General features: G+C 43.5%; 1 protein-coding gene across 2 annotated transcripts in view; it reads right to left on the bottom strand.

Moving 5' to 3' along the window:
- TBC1D14 (TBC1 domain family member 14) overlaps positions 1-17,712 on the bottom strand; it is a 773,921-nt gene that overhangs the window by 353,451 nt on the left and 402,758 nt on the right. The window lies entirely within an intron of this gene.

Genomic DNA, 17,712 nt, shown 5'->3' on the forward strand with positions numbered 1-17,712 from the left:
AAGCCTGCCCTAGACTTAGAGTAGAGAGGTAGATTGTAGTGCTTGGAAAAAGTATGCACTGAACTCCAAGTTGCAGCTTCCAAAATGTCTTTGGTAGGAACTCCCCTGAGGAAGGCAGCTGAAGTGGCAGCAGCTCTGGTAGAGTGAGTCCTTATACTACCTGGGATTTGCCTTCCATGGTGTGAATAGCAAAATCTGATTCCTGAGCAATCCATTTAGAAATGGTCTGTTTTGAAATGGCTTTACCTTGGGAACTTGAAGCATCAGAAACAAACAATTGCTCTGATTTCCTAATGTCCTTGGTTCTGTCCAGGTAAAAAGGTAGTTGTCTGTGTACATCCAAGGAATGCAAGATCCTTTCCCCCTTATTTTGAGGACTGGGGACAAAAGTTGGTAAGTGAATAGTTTGATTTAAAGCCACTTTGGAAACCACCTTAGGCATGAAAGTACGATTAGTCCTTAAAGACACCCTGTCTTGATGAAAAATAATATAAGGTACCACAGCCATGAGAGCTTGCAACTCCTAAACTCTCCTGGCAGAGGTAAGAGCTAACAGGATGGCTGTCTTCCAAGATAAAAACTTGATGTCAGATGTGGCAGCAGGCTCAAAAGGAGGTAAGGTGAGTTTTTCCAAAACATAGTTGAGATCCCAAGCAGGAATGGGTGGAGATCTAGGGGGCCTTAAGTTCTTAGCTCCTCTGAGAAACTGTCTCGAGCTGATGGGAAAAGATTGGAGGGTCTGAATTATGAGCAGAAATAGAGGCATGGATCTTTATGGAAGAGAAAGAGAGACCCTTGTGTAAGAGATCTGTCAGGTAAAGTAAAATCAGAGGAATGTTAGGAATAAGAGGATCTGAATCCTGAGCCTGCATCCAGGAGCAAAATCTTTTCCATTTTCCTGCATAAGATTTACTAGTGCTAGGATGTCTGGCTTCTAAAATGACATCCATAACCTGCTTGGGTAGAAGAGAATGAATCAAAGACCCTGGATTAACCAGGCCGCCAGGCTGAGAGTTTTGACATGGGAGTGCAGAACCTGACCCTGGTGTTGGGACAGAAGGTTTGGAGTCTGTGGTAATATCCAAGGGGGCTCCAGACAAAGGTTTTTCAGTGTTGGGTACCAAAACTGTCGAGGCCAATTTTGAGGCCAGCAAAATTATCTTGGGTTTGTCCTGTTTGATCTTTAATAACACCCGTGGAAGAAGAGGTAGAGGCGGGAAGGCATATCCAGAGAGGTTTCTCCAACTGAATGATAGTGCATCCACTTTACAAGCTAGTTCGTGGAATGTCCTGGTGCAAAAAATCTGTAGTTGATGATTGAGGTGGGATGCAAAGAGGTCTATGTGAGGACATCCCCAGACTGCTGTAATCATCCTGAATATTTCGGTGTCCAGCATCCATTCATGTGGGTCCGACAGGTTTCTGCTCAGACTGTCTGCCAGGAAGTTTTGCTTCCCTGGTAGAAACTGAGCTTGAAGGTCCAGTTTGCAAGCTACAGCTGTGTTCCATAGATTCATGGCTAGTCTGCAAAGGGGATAGGAATGAGATCCCCCTTGCTTATGTACCACATAGCTGTGGTGTTGTCTGTCCGTATCGGTAGCTGACCTGGTTGTAGAAGATTCCTGAAAGCCCATAGAGCTTTCTGAACGGCTAACATTTCCTTTAAATTGATATGCAGGTGCTTCTGATCCTTTGTCCAAAGGCCCTGCAGACAGTTGCCCTGAAAATGGGCTCCCAATGCATAATCTGAAGCATCCGTGGTTAGTATCAGAGTGGCTGGAGGCAGACTGAAAGGTTATCCTATGTTTAGAGCACATGCCTTGGACCACCAAAGGAATTCCTTTTGAAGACAAGGTAGGACAGTGATCTGTAGGTCTAAACTGTGGCAATGCTGAGACCATACACTTTTTAGGTACCACTGTATTTTCCTCGTATGTAGTCTTGCATATGGTACGATGAGGATGCAGGAGGCCATGTAACCCAAAGCCTGCAGGAATCTCCTTGCAGATAGCAGAGTTAAAGTTGCAAAGGTTTTGAAAGTTGAAGCCAGCTGTAATTGTTTTTCGGATGTCAGAAATGCCATCTGGGTTGTTGTGTTTAGAAGAGCACCCAGAAAGGTTATCTGTTGTGAGGGTATCAAATCTGACTTGATGTTTACAGTGAATCCCAGGAACTTTAGAAGATTTTGAACAAATTCTAGATGCTGGAGTAAAACATCCTTGCTGTCTCCCTGACTAAGACAGTCGTCCAGAAAAGGGTAAATTTGAATTCCCTTGAGTCTGCAATAAGCTACTACTGGAGCCAGGCATTTGGTGAAGACCCTGGGCACAGTAGACAATCCAAAGTGCAGTGCGGAGAATTGATAGTGCCTTGATCCGGCCTTGAACCAGAGGTATTTTCTGCATTCCTGCCCGATGGGAATGTGTAAATATGCCTCCTTTAAATCCAGAGTTACCATCCATGCATTTTTGGTCAGCATAGAAAGTAGCTGCTGTAGAGTAAGCATCTTGAATTTTGGTATTTCGAGAAAAGTGTTCAAGACTGACAGATCCAGAATGGGTCTCCATGAATTTTGCTTTCTGGGGACTAGAAAGAGCCTCGAGTAAAAACCTTGTCCCATCTCTGAAAGTGGAACCAGTTCTATGGCTTTCATAGCCAAGAGAGTTTCCACCTGGTTTAAGGCCTCTAACCATTGATGTTTTGGAAGATCCGGCCATCTTGCTTGGTCTTGGTAGGGTATGAAAATGGAATTTGTAACCTCTTGAAACCACATTCAGAACCCCCTTGTCTTGGGTTATACGAGTCCAATTTAGGTGAAAAGTTTTCCTCAGAGAGGGGTTTCCAGGCAAGAAGTTCCTGCAGCCCAAAAGAGGGAGTCATTGAGCTTGTTTTCTATGAGCTTGAGACCTGTCCTCTCCTCCCCTAGGGGTGGAAGCAGTCCACTGTCTGTCTATAAGAGGCTTGTGTTTGAGGCCTTCCTCGGGAGTGTCTGTATCTACCCCTCTGAGGGCCTGTCTGAATTGGGAAAGGACCAATTTTTTGTAGGCCAATTCCTACTAAACCTGGGTGGCTGTACTTGCAGGAAATCTTTAACCGTTTGCATGGATTTTGCCTTGTCCTCCATCTTCTTTATCACCTCTTCAGCCTTAGGTCCAAACAAAACATTATGCTCCACAGGAGCATCCAATAACTTAGCTTTTACTTGATCTGGCAAGTTTTGTTCCTTTAACCAAGCATGCCTTCTAATGACTGTACCAGAGGCAGCAGCCCTACAAGAAGCATCCAAGGCATCAAATCCACAGTGTAAACCATGCTTCCCAACTTGTTCAGTGGCATGCATTAAATCATGTAATTCCTTATCTGCATAGGCGGAAATGGAAGTAAGCTTTTGTTTCAAAACAGACAGAAGAAATTGCTGGTATTTCAGCATATGAAATTGACAGTTTAAAGCCCTGATAGATAAAGTAGCAGAAGTGTACACTTTTTTGCCCCATCTTTCTAAAGATCTGGGATCCTTCTCAGTGGGAATGGGGCTTTTAGCAGTAGCGGCCTTAACCCCCTTAGGACCCTGAGAAATGGTTTCAGGATCAGCAGTATGATTCTTGTATAAAAACTGGTGGGAATCAGGAACCCTATAATATATGTCTGGCTTAACAGGAGCTGGAGGGAAAGAGTCAGGAGTTAAGTTAGCCTCCGAAAAAGCATCATCCACAATATCAAAAATAGGGGGGATAGCCAGGGGTCTATGTTGGGGAAGAAGAAGAAAATCCCTAAGTCTTTTCTTAGATTCTGAGTACTCCTGTCCTTCCCAGTGAAAATGTTCCCTCATTTCATGTAAAGTTTTCCCAAAAGAGAAATCTTCAGGGGGAGAAGCTGAAGGAATGGATTCCTCAGCATCAGAATCCTCCTAAGGAGGGAAAGAATATTCCTGATCAGAAGAAGAAACTGAAGAAACAGAAGCCTGATCAGAGGAGTCATGATACACTTCCTGCCTTGGCCTTTTATCTGGAAGGGGATGTGAACCCCTAATCATAGTAAGTCCTCCGCCATCTTAAGGAATTGTTTGAGACTTGGGTGCCGGATCAGAAGAGGCCTGGGCTGTAGTCTTTGATTTGGAAGGAGTCTTTGTCTTTGCCTTTATAAGAAGATGAGTAGGCCTGAAAACCCCTTTGGAAGACTGTACCTGCACAGCGGCTCCGGACCCATCTGAAGGAGCGTTGTCAGAAGGTCCTGCAACAGAAATATTCAAAGGCCTAGTTGGCTCCTCATGGGAGTCCGTTTCGGCCATCGTTCCGAAATGGCAGACAGGGGTTGCAAAAGCGCCTCACTGACGGCCGAACCTGAAGCTGGCTCAGCTTGTACAATATCGTCCGATTTGGACCTCGGAGGCCTGTCTTTATCCTTGTGTCGTTTGTGAACTCCGGTAGCCGGAACCAGATCCAACGACATTTTGTAATTAAAACGCCTACCGAAGTAATGAAATGCAAAATCGTACCTTCGTTTAATAGTAAGTTCATTGAATCTAGCACAAAACCGACAACTAGCTACGTCGTGGTCAGGGCCTAAGCAAGGAATACAGTAAGAATGAAAATCCTTATGAGGTATTTGGTTCCCACAAGAAATACAATTAACTTTTTCTGACATAGGACTGGAGCAAGAAAAAAGTTTCCCCAATGGGGTACTTAGCTTTGAGTAGGAGAAGAAAGTCTTCGGACTGAAGTACGATTAGAAAAAATTGTCAGGAGTCAGCTGACCGGCAAATGCGAACTGCTAACACCGCACGGCAAGAAAGACTGGAGAACATGGCATCGGCTGCCAGCTTTATACTCCTGGCGCTCTGACGTCAGGCAGCATTGCTGAATAGCCGACGCCGGACCCAGACTTTGGGATTCTGGCTGACCGGGGACTGCCTGCCAGCAGGGAGAACCCTACAGTCATGACTGCAACAGTGAAACATGAACATCACATCATCCACAATATCTAGCACAGGTGGAATAGCCAGGGGCCTGTGCTGAGGCAATAAAATCCCGGAGCCATTTCTTGGACTCTGAATAATCCCGACTTTCCCAATGGAAATGCTCCCTCATGGTATGTAACGTTTCCCCAAAAGAATAACCCCTCAGGAGGAGAGGCTGAATGGATAGATTCTTCAGCATCAGAGTCCTCATAGGGGGGTAGAGATTATCCCTGATCTGAAGAGGAATCAGAGGAAATGGAAACCTGATCAGAGGAATCAGTCTGTATCTTGCCTAGGCCTTTTCTGAGGAGGGGGATGGGAACCCCTGATTAGAGTAATGAGGTCTTTGGCCATTTTAAACATCCGTTTCTTAGGCATGGAGGACTGTCCAGGAGAATGCTGTACCTGCTTCTTTGTCTTTAATGGTACTTTTGTCTTGGCTGTTGCTTTAATGGTAAGTTGTGAAGGTCTGAAAACACCCTCAGAAGCCGATGCCTGCTCAGCGGCTCCGGACCCATCTGAGGGATTAGTTTTCAAAGGCCCAATATCTTGAGTTTCCAGAGGCCTAGTTGTCTCCACGTGGGAGACAGAGGCGGCCTGTGGCTGAGGTAGCGGGTGTCAGGCGCTGCGAAAGTGCCTCACTGAGAACCGGCGACTGGCCTAGAAGAGGTTTAGTCATCGGTTTTGGACCTCGGATGCCTGTCTTTATCCTTGTCTTTGCGTTTTTTCGGAATTGCAGTCGGTTGATCCGACGGCATAGTATAATTGAACCTTCGGCCAAAGTAGTGTAAAGCAAAATCAAAACACCTTTTTATAGTGCGTATGTTAAATCTAGCACAAAACCGACTAGTGACGTCGTGATCAGGGCCTAGGCATGGAATACAGTAAGAGTGGAAGTCCTTATGAGGTATTTGCTTCCCACAAGAAATACAATTAACTTTCTGACATCGGTCTGAGGCAAGAAAAAAAGTTTCCCCAACGGGGTACTTAGCTTTATTGAAGCCTTCGGATCTGAAATTAGACTTTGAAAATCTCAGGAGTCAGCCAACCGGCACTTGCGAACTGCTTCTGCTTCGGGCACCACGCAGCAAGAAAGACTGAAGAAAATGGCGTCGGATGCATCTTATATACCCCTGGCGCATAGATGTCAGGGAAGAAGCGACAGCAACCGACGCCGGACCAAGACTTTGGCCGACTACAGGACCGCTTGATGGCAGGATAACTCCAAGTGTAATGACTGCAGCAGTGTAACACGCACATCCTATCCCTCCAGCATGTTTTGTTTATTGTGATGACAAGGTTTAGATCCCTGGAGTGTGGCTCTGAGGGATTAGGATTTCTTTAAGTGTAGCATGTCCAACAGCTTAGGGTTTGACATGGCCCTGTACGTTAAGCAGAGATCGCCTCTGAGTAGACGATATGCGACAGAGTATAGGCTGGAGTTTAAGGCAGTCAGCATAGGGCATCTGCTTTAGGCCTGTGATTCTTTTAGTGAGTTATTTCTGCGGCCTTTCCAGTTGTTGCAGGTGTCTTGAGAGGTACATACCAAATGGGGCATTGTATTCTATAATGTGTCTAATGAGGGATGAGTACAGTGGGAAAATGACCTCCTTTTTTCTGGATGAAAAGCCCTTAGTGATAAGGTGTGTCACATAGGATTTCCTCACTGTTGTGGCGATGTGGTTATCGAAAGTGAGACCACTGTCCACCTGTGTCCCCAAGTCTCTTATCACACTTTCAGTGTTTAGTGTACTGCCACCTATGTGACAATTCACGGGTAAATTTTTTTCCCCAAAGGGGATAACTATACATTTCTTGGCATGGAGCTTGAACCCATGGCTCTGGCACCAAGTATCTGTTTCTGTAAGGCCCTTTTGTAGAGTATCCACATAATTTGGAGATTCAATAATGGCTCCCAGTTTGCAGTCATCTGTGAGCTTTGTTAGCCAGAGTCCCTTAGTATTGGCCTGTACTTCAGAGAAGTAGATGCCAAGCAAGAGTGGTCCCAGGACTAAACCCTGAGGTGCTCCACTTATCTGGAGCTTGATTTGGAGTCAGCTACTTTTACAGTGTGGGTTCTGTCAGTATGCCAGTTGGCAACCCATCGAGTGATGTAGGGATTAATGCCCAGCTTAGTAAGTTTATCTAAGATTCCAGAGTGGGGATGGTGTCAAAGGCCTTGGCGAGGTCCAGATAGGCTGTGTGGACCACCATACCCTCATCCACAGCTCTGGAAACTGATTCAAATAAGTCAAGCAGGTTCAGGAGACAAGATCGGCCCTTCACGAACCCAAACTGGGTGGGGTCCAGTGTTTGAAGGTTGACAATGTCTGTTTAAGTTCCATTGCCTTGCAGATCAGGCTCGTCAGACTGATGGGGCGGTAGTTCCCGGTATCCAAGGTAGATCCCCCCTTGTGGAGTGGGGTAACTGTAGCTGTGTGCCACTCAGTGGGCACAAAGCCTGAGGTGAGGCTATGATTAAACATGACACTTGGGTGAGGTGCCAGTTCATTTTGTAGTTCATGTAGTACACAGCCTGGGATATCATCTAGTCCCACGGATGCTGTATTCTTAGCTTTGGAGGGTGCGTTTTTTTTACCTGTGTGGCCCATCATCGGAATTTGGCAATCTTCAGTTATTGAGATGGGCCATTTAGGGGGTGAAGTTAGCACTGAATTGATCTGCCTGGCTATTGGCAATATCCTTGGTATCAGTATATTTAATGCCATTCTGTTGTAGCTCAGAGCAGATCTGAGCATTGCCATTTATATTCTTGACAGTTATAGAATGCCTCATGGTTGTCTTTGGAATCTTTGGCAATTTTATTTTTATAACTAGCTTTGGAGGATTTTATGAGGGATCTCAGCTTCTTACTGAAGCTGGTAAGGGATTTTTTGCATCCTGGGATTTTCCTCTTTTCTGCAATAGTTTCTTCCTTTTGTTGGAAAGTTTGTTTATGGCAGGGGACCACCAGATTGGCTTCATTTGTTTGGAGGAGAGCATCTTAGTTCTACTTGGGATGGCATGATTCATGCATGAGTGGATGTGCTCATACAGTGCCTTAGTGTAGGACTCAGCAGTTGAACTTTAAGTTCCCGTCTGCATGGGTGACATGAAGTTTGTCACTTCTGACTTGAATAGCATGAAGATGGCTTTGGAGAAGTTTTTTATGGAGGTTTCCTTACTGGGGGGTGGGGGTGGGATGTGGATGTTAAGGGTGATTAGCTTATGGTCTTGACTTGACCAACAGGGGGTGACCATAGGTGTGGAGCATCAATTTCCCATGTTGGTAATGACCAGGTCTAGGATATTGGAGCCCCTGGTGGGACAATGGATTAGTTGATCCAGGGCATTGGAATTTATGAAGTCCAAGAACCGTTGGGCAAAGGTGTTGGTACACAAGTAGTTTTCCTAGTTAATGGCAGGGTAAATGAAGTCCCCCAGTATTAGGGTGTTTGGTTATATCTTAATATTTCCAGTATGTTTAGAAAGGTGTAGTGAGAATATTGGGGCATGGTGGGGGATCTGTAGCAAGCTACAATTTGGACTGCAGTCTTGCCTAGTGTTAGTTGCACCTGAAGAATTTCAGGTGCATTGCGTTGGGCAACTAGCCTGGTGGTGTGAATATCCTTGGTGAATATGGACACTCCTCCACCTTTAGTGTTTCGATCCTGGTTTGGTGGCTGAAAAGTGTAGTAAGAGTTGTAGCCTGGTATTTCAGGGGTGCTCTCTGGAGCCTTGAACCAGGTCTCAGTTACTGCACAGATATCGATGTTCGCCATTTTTAGGAGTACCCAGAGAGAGGGCATTTTGAGGTTTACACTTCTAGCACTGAGTAGCACTATCTTCGGATTTTACATGCTTATACCGGTTACAGTGGCGGTTGTCCTTTGAACTTTACCTAAAGAAGGCACTATTGGGGTGGCAAGAGCCTTAGCCAGTAAAGTGAATCCCAAGGATGACAGGTGCAGACCATCCCTGGCAAAGCATCATGGTCTGTCGATCATTATGTCCCAGGCAGACTTACTGAATCTCCTTAGAATGACACCAGAAGCTTAGCCAATTGAAGTCATTTTGCCCTTATATTGTGGTATCATTCTGGGCAAAGGCAGAATGCTACTCAGGGCTACGGTCATACCTGCCTGGGCCACATGATCCAAGAGCACTTTCATGTCTTTTCATGTAGTCCAGGGAGGTATGTCTCAAGTCATTCACTCCAACATGGACAATGACAGAGTCATATTTGTACTTGTTGTGGAGTGACTTGAGTCCATGTGTTGTGGCGGAACTTGGCACTCGACAGTCAGCTGACTAATTTTCTCCTTGTTCAGCCTAGTGAGTGAGACATCAGTGTGCTGACTATAGAGGCACCTATGATTAAAGTGTTAAGTACATTGTCTTGCCTTGGGGGCTGTTGCTGGGTGACACTGGTGTTGTGAGCTATGTGACACTTTGGTTGTGATTGGTGTTTGTTTCAGCTTCGGAGGTCCTTGTTGCTTGGGCAGGTTACAGTTAAGGGCCTCCGCATATATGGATTTAGTGTTGCGATGTGTTGGTGGTGTGGGTTTAGAAGGGCTATGTGTTGCTTGAGGTGTAGTGCGGGTGTTAACCTTCTCCTCTTGACTGTCTAGCACAAACATGGGTGGAAAGAGCTTTGCTTCCAGTTTGGCTAAGTGAATCTCTCACAGGTTGCAGTGTTGGGTGGTACGAGAGGGCTGTCTGTGTACATGAGACAATTGCTGCATTGCCCCAATATGCCCAGATTCACCAGGTGGACAGGAGAAATCACCGGAAGCTGACTCTTGGACATGCCTGGTTTGGTGCTTTTTTTTTGTAAAGTACAGGAGCGATTTTCCCTTACCTTAGCAAGCTACTTTGCAATTATAGGCTGTTTAGTGCCTATGATTAATTTCTCCTTAAGGAGAGTTGAGTGCTTGTATCAGTTTCAGGCTTCCTAGTGCTTTCCAGCAGGTATTAGAGCGAGTGCTAGTCACAAGGATGCTTAAAAGGTAAAGCCTTAAAGGTTAAGCCGCTGACACTCCTGGGGAAGACTTGCACAGGTTCTCCAACTGTGCCCCTTTTACCCAGACTATACGGTAGAAATCACTGCCACCACCCAGCTAATATTTATCAGCTACTCAAAGACCCTTAAAAGGGTGCCCAATTATTACTATGCAATATTATTATCCAAATGGTAAGTGTGACTGAACAGCAAGGCTTATTTGGAGTGACTTGGACAGTAATCACTATATACACGCAATGTACTCTAGAGCTTAAATTAACTCTACACAAAACAGCCACAGTTGAAAGGTTTAAAAATATTTAATAAATACTAAAGACACAAGACAATACTTTTTACTACACAGTGCTAGTCAAGAGTTCAGAGATCACAGAGAAATACTTAAAATAATTCAGGGCTGGCGAGATGTATGGTCAAGAGAAAAATGCTTAATGCTCGCTTATTGTCTTTTTAAATTATTACACTCCTAACTCACATTACATCATTCTTCACACTTTCCTGGGGTTCCCAGGCTAAAAGGCTACATTCTTTAGTAAGCTCACACCAGGTCAGGAATCAAAGCCATTAAGGACATTTATGCATGCAAATTCTGATCATTAACTCTGGCCTTAAATCAATAGCAAAAATTCCTTCATCTAGACCGGCCGGAGTAGTGTTTTAACATCAAAGGGTCACAACATGCTTTACTTTGTCAGTAGAGTCCACTGTTAATTTTTTTCCAGTTCCACATGTAACACTATTTTTACCATTTAAGACAAGCATGTGGTTTACATTAATATTTACAGATGACAGAATTATCTCCAAAATTCTATCTGGCTAGGCTGGCAGCCTGCATCCATCTTCACCCAAACTTCACACCATGGAACACAGTGAAGATGGTCATCAAAAAGTGAAGAAAATATGGGAGTGACATTGCAAATAACTGGACATCCCTCAAAAACAGATGACAAAAACTGGTCAGGGAGGCTGCCAAGAGACCTACAGCAACACTGAAGGAGCTGCAGGAAGTGCTGGCAAGTACTGGTTGCGTACTACATGTGACAATCTCTCGTATTCTCCATATGTCTGGTCTATGTGGTAGGGTTGCAAGACAGAAGCCTTTTCTTACACAGAAAGAAATCCAGGCCTGGCTACAGTTTGCAAAACAATGCATCAAGTCTCCCAAAAGCACGTGGGAAAATGTGTTGCGGTCTGATGAGACCAAGGCTGAACTTTTTGGCCACAATTCCAAAACGTACATGCGGCGCAAAAACACCACTTTGCATCACCAAAAGAACACCATCCCCATGGTGAAGTATGGTGGCGGCAGTATCATGCTTTGGGGTTGCTTTACTTCAGCTGGGGCTGGGGCTTTAGTCAAGGTGGAGGGAATTATAAACCGTTCCAAATACCAGTCACTTTTGGCCCAAAACCTTCAGGTATCTGCTAGAAAGCAGAAGATGAAGAGGAATTTCACCTTTCAACACGACAATGACACCAAGCATACATGCCCTCACACTGACACATTTAGAGCGCTTTTGCAAGGAAGAGTGGGCAAATATTGCCAAGTCAAGATGTGCCATGCTGAGACTCCTACCCAAGAATACTGAATGTTATAATTAAATCAAAAGGTGCTTCAACAAAGTATTAGTTTAAGGGTGTGCACACTTGTGCAACCAGCTTATTTTACACTATTTTTCCCCTAACAGATTTGTTAGCTTTTCAACTGAATTGTACAGGTTACAGGTCACATTAAAGGTGGGAAAAGTTTGAAATGATTTATTGCGGTTTTATTTTTTTTTATATCAAAAAAAACTGTCATTTTGACAGGGATGTGTACACCACTGTACACATTCCCACAAGTTTAAAACCCTCTCAGTCGCATGACATACCTCATGCCAATAAATATAAGCTTCAATTACATGTCCTCACTATTTAACTTCAATTAACCAAGTTATGGAAAGCATTATGTATAATTTTAAATCTATTATTTTATTTATTTACATTTCTTGACCGGGAGAGTCTGACTGGACACAGGTCCGTTTTCAGCGGAGGCCCGGGGAGAAAAGCTCCACATTAAGTATTATTTGCATTATACAGTTAAAAAAATAGCATTTAAATATAGACATTAGTCCAGTTAAGGACACAAGACAAGAAGAAAACAGATGTAAAACAGCTGTAGAGCATAGTACAATTTTAAAATATGGTGACATGTACTAAACATGGTTAAAATGTAGTTGAGATTCATCAGTGAACAACTGATACAAACTGCTTTTGAGGTACATAACAGCCATTAGCAGTTGTTGCTACAAGAAGTTAGTATTATGTGGTAGGTAGCTGGGAACAGGAGTAGCCAAGCTTGCTAAGAGTAGGTTGTTGATAGGGGGCCAAGAAAGGTAGTGGGTGGGGGCGTGAATGGTATTAGAGGGGGGTTGCAAGGGCATATCTGGCAAGTTTTGAAGTGTGATTTTAGTAAGAATTTAAAGTGGGTGCAAGAAGTTAGAGGTAATTGAGGATGGGAGGGAGTTCCAGAGTTTGGCTATAGTGCAGGAGAATAATGCTTCTCCAGCAGAGTTAATGGCTCTTGTGACCTGTAGGAGGTCTTTGTGGCTGGATCTTAGTGGTCTCGTGGTTATGTAGGGTTGGAGTAGATTCTGGAGGGATGGGACATTTAGTGGTTGGTTTATTAGTTTGTGGGCGAGAGTGAGTTGGTACCACTGAAGGAGGTGGGGGAGCTCTAGCCAGCCCAGTTCTGCTAGTAAGAGACAGTGGTGAGTACGGTAGGAAGCTCCTGTGGTGAATTTGGCGATTTTGTAGCAGGTTTCGAGCTTATTTAGATCGCATCGTCTAAGGTTAGTAAATATTGGAGAGGCACAGAGTAGGGTTAAAGATAAGATGAAAATTTGCTAGTGAAATTTTACCTGCTTTGGTAAGTAGTCGCTGATGTCTATATAATGCTCCTAGTTTTTTGTGCACTTTTTCTTAATGGTCATGGAAATGTGAATGTCAAAGTTCAGTTTATTGTCTATTTCTACTCATAGTAATTTGGTGTTCTGTAGGATGGATGGTGGTGTTGTCTTTTGCTGTGATGTTGAAGTGAGAGCTGTCTAGGGTAAGTTTGGTGGGTTGGAAGATTAGTAATTTTGTTTGGGTTGAGTATTAGTTGGGCATCAGATACCCCAGTTTCAATAGAAGAAAATGCTTCCTGTGTGACTTTTTGCAGTTCTGGTAGGGAGTGGGCTGTGCAGATGATGGTGGAGTCATCTGCACATTGTATGAGTGTGCCATGTGTTGTGGCTGAGGCTAGAGTATTGGTGAAAATAGAGAAGAGTAGAGGTCCCCAGGATGGACCCTTGGGGAACTCCTATGGAGACCGGTAGCTGGGGGGATAGGTTGTCCTGCCAAACAACTGCTTGTTGGCGGTCAGATAGGCAACTCTGAAACCAGCTGATGACTGATTATTAAGAGAGAGGAGTTGTTTGTGTGGGACCTTGTCAAAAGCTTTAGAGAGGTCTAGTAAGGTAGCTGAGGAGAGAACCTGCATTTTTATTTTGTAGGCTAGTGTTAGAGAAAGACAGTAAGGCGGTGGTGGTGCTATGGTTAGGTCGGAAACCGTGTTGAGTGTTGGAGAGGAGGTCGTTAGCAAGGAGGTGATCTGAGACTTGAGAATGAATGCATCTCTCTAGTATTTTGGAGAGTGGTGAGAGAATAGCTATGGGGCGGTAATCGGTTAGATCCGTGGAGGGGCCTCCTTTGTGTAGGGGAATTATGTGAGAGACTTTCCATAGTGTAGGAACATAACTGACAGAGATCTGTTAATCAAGAGTGATACGGGGTAGGCTAGTCAGCTGCATGTTGAATGCATTCACCTGGGAGGTTGTCTGCTGCTAATCTGGTGGTTTTAAGTTTAGTTAGTTTTATTTTGGAGGTAGGAACAGGAGAGAAAGAGAAGCTAGTCGGGAGATTCTTAGTTCTAGTTGATGACTTGAGTTTATGGGGGGGGGGGGGTTGTGTTGTCTAGCTAGTGATAGTACGGTTTGTGTGAAGTGATTGTTGGAAGAAGTAGAAATATTTTCGGAGGAGTAAGTTAAGTTAGAAGTGGGTGTACTTACTTTACCTGGGTGGAGGATGTAGTTTGAGGACCAAAATTGTTTGGGGTTATGTTGGGAGGAGGTAAGGGCAGACTGGTAGTATAGGATTTTGTCCTGTTTTATAAGCTTTTTGGTTCTATTGCGTAGTTCTAGGAATTTTTGCCTAGTAGAGGGTGTTTTGGTTTTGCGCCAGTTGTCCCATGCTTTATCCCTGTTTTTCATTTCAGACTTCGTGTTTTTTTGTAGCCATGGAGATTGTTGGGCTCTAGTTCGGGAACATCTTATGGGGGCGTGGTAATTAAGGATGCTTAGGAATATTTTATTTAAGTAGTCAACTGCGTCATCTAGTATGAGGTATTTTAGAGGTTGCCAGTTACAGTCTTTTAGGGATGAGCTGAATGAGAGAGGGTTGAAGTTAGTTTTTTTGTGTGTATTTGACTGTAGATGATGGGTTTTGCTTTATAAAGGTGTTTTCTTAGTAAGAAGGTTGGGGAGTGATCACTGAGGCTGTCAGAGAAGTAGCCTGCTATATATGACTGGGGGCTCTTATTGACTAGTATCCAATCAAGGGTAGTGTGTTTGTTGGAGTTATTTATCCTAGTAGGTGACTGGACTAGTTGGGTGAAGCCATGAAGATTTACATGATGGGTTGGGTGGTTGCTACAGCAGGACTGCCAGTCAGTGTTGACGTCTCCTAGAATTAAAGTTTCTTGGGGTAGGTGGTGGGTAATCCAGCGGAGGAGGTTTTCAAGTGGAGGGATGTTGTGGCCAGGTGGGAAGTAGCAACCTATTATGTTTAAGGTTTTATTTTAGTTTAGTTTAAGGTTGGCATACATTATTTCTTCCTTACCTATTTGAGAAGCTGCTAAGATCTGGATGTCTAGATGCTGCTTAAATATTATAGCTATACCACCTCCTTTTTTGTTTAGTCGGTCTACTCTTAGTATATTGTAACCAGCAGGGAGGATTTGCTCATTAGTAATGTGTGGTTTTAACCATGTTTCTGTAAGGATCACTACATCAGAGGAGTAGAAGTCTATGGTGGCATGGAATTTGTGCACCTTGTTGCATATACTTCTAATATTTAGGCTTATCAGAAAGAGGTCAGTTGGCTTTCTATTGGCTGTGATTTGGGAGATGTGGTTTGTAGTCTGATTATGAGGGGAGGGGTTGGAGATAGAGGGACCAGGATTAGGATGGATGTCTCCACAGAGTCCTAGGTTGGATATGGATGAGATTTAGTTTGATCAATTTCTGTATAGGCTTGCTTATAAGGGAAGTTTTTTTTAGGGTGTTCTGTGGGCAATAGGTATGGTGGTAGGGTTATGTTAGGTTGAGGGGTTGTTTTTAGTTTAGGTACTGTGGTCTGTAGTCTATATAGAGGGTGTACTGGGAAGTTTGTTGACCTATTGAGAGAGTAGCAGAGTAGAGGTGGGATACGAGTGGTGGTGTGTGTGGTGGCACAGTGGTAGAGGTTGAGTGCAGGAATGGTGGAGGTTTGGTAAGATGTGATGTATGCAAGGAGTGTGCATGCAGTGACTATAGGTATGGTGTGCTTGCACATATTAGCTGAGTAGGAGGGATAGTAGTGAAGTTGGAGGAAGTATAGGTGTGGTGATTTTATAGGTTGAAGGGTGGGAGGGGTTACTGTTTGTAATAAAGGTAGGACCACTGCGGGTGGGAGGGAATTGGGGGAAGGGAGAGGAGCGTAGCGGGCAACAGATGAAGGAAGACTATCAGTAGGTTTATAAGTTATAATGAAAAGGGCTAGCCCTGATTAGGCTACAATTGTTCTTGTGGGGAGGGGGAGGATCAGAACAGACCAGAAAAGTGGTGTATAGCAATATTATGATGAAAAGGGCTGGCCCTGATTTCACAGATATGCAAGTCTACAGAAACAATAAGAAAAGGTAGTAGTTACTCTGACTTGCTTGTTTGGCATACCTGCCTTATTGAAATAAAATAAGCCAATTTTACCAAGGAGTTATGCGGAAATTAGGAAGACAAGAATTTATAAGAGAAAAGGTTTAGTAGAAGTAGAGAAACAGCAGAGCATACAAATAGTACAGCATCTAAAGACAGCTTGCAGTTAGAAGTAAAGAATGGGGGGGGGCAGCTAATTCTGAAACAATAAGAAAATCAGTAGGTACTTTGGACTTACTTGTTTTGCATACCTTTTTTTTTAAATAAACACTTGTAACCAGGAGTATGTGGGATTTAGAAAGACCACAAGTTATAGGAGAAAGGGTTTAGTAATACTAGAAAAACAGCAGGGCTTTCAAATAGTCGAAACAGCTTGCAAAAGGAGACTGCTGTTAGAAAGTACAGTATGGGGAGGGGCAAACTAACGTCTGTGATGGAATGCTTTACTTAAAAATAGAAATTAAACAAGGGCTAGCAATTAATTTTGTCTGGAGGATAAAACATACTTTTTGTATATTTTGAAAATAACTCATTCCAAGGTTGCCTGGTTCTGTTAAAGAGCACTGCAGGCCAGTAGATCGAACTTGGCTTGGTGGGGATCCAGGGAAAGAAGAATTAAAAGGAGAAGCTTGGGTATGAGCACTCCATCCAAAGAGACAAGCAGCTACACCAAGAGGATTTTAAAAAATGAAACATGGATAAGTATAAGATATTAAATTTAAAAAATACTATACCCGTTCCATATCGAATATAATAAAATAATTTAAGACCCAAGTCTTAAAACACTAGCTATAGAACAATTCTCATTCAGACCTGGTGACACAAGGGAGTTGTTTTATTTGCCACCTTAACTCTCACTCTCTGGAAGACCTTAGTGAATTGTGAGAGTTAAGGTGCCAAATAAAACTCAATTCGATTGTCACCAGGTCTGAATGAGAATTGTTCTATAGTTAGTGTGTTAAGACTTGGGTCTTACATTATTTGATTATATTCAATGTGGAACAGGTATATATTTTTTTATATTTAGTATTTTATACTTATCCATCTATGATTCCTACATTTATTGATTTAAAATTATATATAATGCTCTCCATAACTTAGCTAATTGAAGTTTAATAGTGAGGATACGTAACTGAAGCTTATATATTTTTTATTGGTTGATGTATGTCTTGTGACTGAGAGGGTTTTTTAAGCTTGTGGGAATGTGTATGTAGTTGGGACTCTGATGAACTCTTGGCTATAAGCAGACGAAGTGCCTAATCAGTTTGGAATAAACGTGGTTCTTCGGACTGACATCTGTGGTGGTGTTCCCTTTCCCATCATTGTTTTCAGTATCCAGGAGGTCAGACAGAACTGGAGGAACAAAAGGCTTGGGAGACTTCATCTGAAGGAGTTCATAATTCCTCTGCTGGATATCAAACTTGATAATCCCACTTAAAGAATTCCATCATGCAGGAAACAGTGTCCCCAAAAGAGAGTTCTTCTAAAGAGGAGAGTCTGGACCAACAGAATTCTCTTCCTCAGACGCACAGTCCAAAGGGGAAGGGATCTGAGGATAGTATGCTAAGGACTCATCCAGAGTAATGATCCCAGAGTCTCTGAAGAGAACACCCAGGGGGTGGGGAGCACGAACAGACACCCTCTTGAGGCAGTTTTAAAGCCATTAAAGCATTCAACCATAGAAAAATCCTGCCATTCACATTGGGATCTCTAACTGTAGGGGAAGTATGCTTGGTTTTCCG

The sequence above is a fragment of the Protopterus annectens genome, chromosome 2.part1, assembly GCF_019279795.1.
Source record: "Protopterus annectens isolate FY-2018-M chromosome 2.part1, PAN1.0, whole genome shotgun sequence".
Lineage (NCBI taxonomy): Eukaryota > Metazoa > Chordata > Ceratodontiformes > Protopteridae > Protopterus > Protopterus annectens.